General features: G+C 58.1%; 2 protein-coding genes across 2 annotated transcripts in view; both read right to left on the minus strand.

Annotated features, from left to right (window-relative positions):
• The window catches only part of LOC104411873 (ankyrin-1-like), a gene marked incomplete at both ends in the record, with an annotated part of 3,537 nt that overhangs the window by 1,551 nt on the left and 1,750 nt on the right, over positions 1-236 (minus strand). The gene's annotated exons all lie outside the window — the stretch shown is intronic.
• Positions 1-236, minus strand: part of LOC104411872 (ankyrin-1-like) — a 1,692-nt gene that overhangs the window by 358 nt on the left and 1,098 nt on the right. The window lies entirely within an intron of this gene.

A 236-nucleotide genomic window follows, 5' to 3' on the forward strand; every position in this document is an offset into this window, starting at 1 on the left:
CTGCAAACACTGTGGGAAAGGGAGGCTGCTGCTCTGCTCCCTGGGGAGATGTTTCCCCATCCTCAGGCAGAGTGGGTGAGCCGCACGAGCCCGTGGGTTTTCTGACTCACTGCTTCATCGCTGCATGCAAACATTTGTGTGTGCTTTCCCAAACTGCCAGACCACAGCGCTGCTTGGCAGGGCTTGCATGGAAACACATCCCCGAGCAGCAGCCCAAGCGCTGCCAACAGGGATTT

This window comes from Nestor notabilis, unplaced genomic scaffold, assembly GCF_000696875.1.
Source record: "Nestor notabilis isolate BGI_N333 unplaced genomic scaffold, ASM69687v1 scaffold23289, whole genome shotgun sequence".
In the NCBI taxonomy this organism is placed as follows: Eukaryota; Metazoa; Chordata; class Aves; order Psittaciformes; family Psittacidae; genus Nestor; species Nestor notabilis.